Source organism: Siphateles boraxobius, unplaced genomic scaffold (genome assembly GCF_051911475.1).
Source record: "Siphateles boraxobius isolate OS27281-9 unplaced genomic scaffold, OSU_SipBor_1 6, whole genome shotgun sequence".
Taxonomy (NCBI): domain Eukaryota; kingdom Metazoa; phylum Chordata; class Actinopteri; order Cypriniformes; family Leuciscidae; genus Siphateles; species Siphateles boraxobius.
Window position 1 is genome coordinate 16820001 of NW_027509186.1, and position 2197 is coordinate 16822197.

The 2197-nt window shown below is 35.8% G+C and overlaps 1 protein-coding gene across 1 annotated transcript in view; it reads left to right on the forward strand.

Annotated features, from left to right (window-relative positions):
- The window catches only part of LOC143715952 (ribonuclease inhibitor), an 8871-nt gene extending 7111 nt beyond the window's left edge, over positions 1–1760 (forward strand). The window contains exons 6-8 of the mRNA XM_077207888.1: positions 1119–1214; positions 1430–1520; positions 1732–1760. The gene's annotated coding sequence lies outside the window, so the exon portion shown is untranslated. The remainder of the gene's footprint in view (positions 1–1118; positions 1215–1429; positions 1521–1731) is intronic.
- Positions 1761–2197: the final 437 nt, after the last annotated feature.

Sequence of the window (2197 nt, forward strand, 5' to 3'; positions counted from 1 at the left end):
CATGCGCTCTGCTTTTCTGCATTGTCTTTTCATATTTTGCACTGCTGTTGAGTTTCTCCAAGGTGCTTTTTGTCTGCCACTCTTCTTCCTGACTTTCACAGGAGTAAAGTATTACACTTTATTGTTTATTACAATACATTTTATTGTTTACCTTTTTATGTTTCTGGTGCAGTATTGCTATTTTTACTGGAAATGCAAGCTACATTGCAAACTGTTAATTTGTCTATGTAAGAGCTTAGCACATATGCGTGTAATGATGCTTACATTAAAAATCATGTATACAAAGCTGTTTGTCAACAGGCAAAAATTACATTTGTGCAAAAGAAGAGAAAGTTATTCTGGCAGAAGTTTGGCAATGGCAAGCGTAGTGAAAGTATTGCTTTATGGAATCGACGAGTGTCAATTTTAACTCTACCCAAAATTATACCTGTTACCAGACATCCCACCTCTTCCGGAAGTTCCTTGAGTCTCCCACATATAGACCCACACATTATATACAATATCCTGGACATCGAGCGAGTATGAGAGAACAATTAGTTACTTCCATAACCCTGGTTCTCTGATAACATTAAGTGCATACGCATATATTAAGCAATATACACGTTTCAGTTTCTGGTATCCTAACTCCTGTATTGCCACATACTGTACCACGAAGTTTCCTGCCAACCACAAACACCACATCCAGGGCTGGACGAGTCATGAATCATAACAAAGCGGGACTATGTGCCAATTATTCATTTGCAGCATTCTGTTGCCATCGTGTGGATGAGTCGTGAACAAGATTGTGGTCTGTATTACACATGAGTGGGCACTTGAACTCCCTGAGGGGGTGTTATACTGTATTCTGTTAATATATTTTGCAACATTTTTGGGGCATACTGTTTTTTGGGGCATAATGTGATCAACTCGAGGCTGAAAAGACTTTGCTTGTGCCCAGGTAAATTATCATGATTTAGATATGTGCAATAAAATTAAAGCTTCCTTCCTCCACTTTTTAGTTTTCAAATGATATGTTATTTTATATCTTACAATTGCACCTACTTAATTGTGTCGCACTTTAATTAGAAGGACAGGAAGCTCTACTGTATTAATGTTGTAATGTCTCTGTTTCTCTGAAGCTCAGTGCAGAAGGGGAGATCTTCTCCATGTCCCAGCCATGAGTCCATGAGGAGTGATCTTTCAATGAAAGAACCATTGGCTTTAAAAGATTCCAGGTAAACTATTTATATTAATATAAATGAAACTTCATTCTCTGTCACTTTTCAGTTTTTAGTATTATTTAATGTCATGTAAAACAACAAGATTCTAAAAAGAGATAATGTTGTAAAAAAATAATTTTAACCTGAAAATTTGAATTGTCTGTCTCACGCTTGTGACTGTCCCAGTTGGGACTATTAAATCGTAATGTCTCTGTTTCTCTGAAGCTCAGTGCACAAAGGGAGATCTTCTCCATGTCCCAGCCATGAGTCCATGAGGACTGATCTTTCAATGAAAGAACCTTTGGCATTAAAAGATTCCAGGTAAACTATTTATATTAATAAAAATTAAGCGTCCTTCTCTGTCACATTTCAGTTTTTTGTTTTATTTAATGTCATGTAAAACAACAAGATTCTAAAAAGAGATAATGTTTAAAAAAAAAAATTTAAGCAAAAAATTTGAATTGTTTGTCTCACGCTTGGGACTGTGTCCCACTTGGGACTATTAAATTGTAATGTCTCTGTTTCGCTGAAGCTCAGTGCAGAAGGGGAGATCTTCTCCATTGAGACTAAAAAGAGATTGAATATGTGTCTTTGAGACTATGAGTTTAATTTTGATATGTTGTCTCCACTCTGATCATTGTCTTTGGTTCAGACTAAACACAGATTTCCACATTCTTCTTCATGCTACAAGGCCACAGACAAATCATGAGAAATGGATGTGAAACATGGACTAGGTGCAAGTTGTATGCAAGTCTTCACAATGGGAAGGATGAATTAAGAAAGGACTGTAGCTAGATGATATTGCACTTTATTGTTTATTACAATACATTTTATTGTTTACCTTTTTTATGTTTCTGGTTCAGTATTGCTATTTTTACTGGAAATGCAAGCTACATTGCAAACTCTTAATTTGTCTATGTGAGGGCTTAGCAGATATGTGTGTAATGATGCTTACATTAAAAATCATGTATACAAAGCTGTTTGTCAACAGGCAAAAA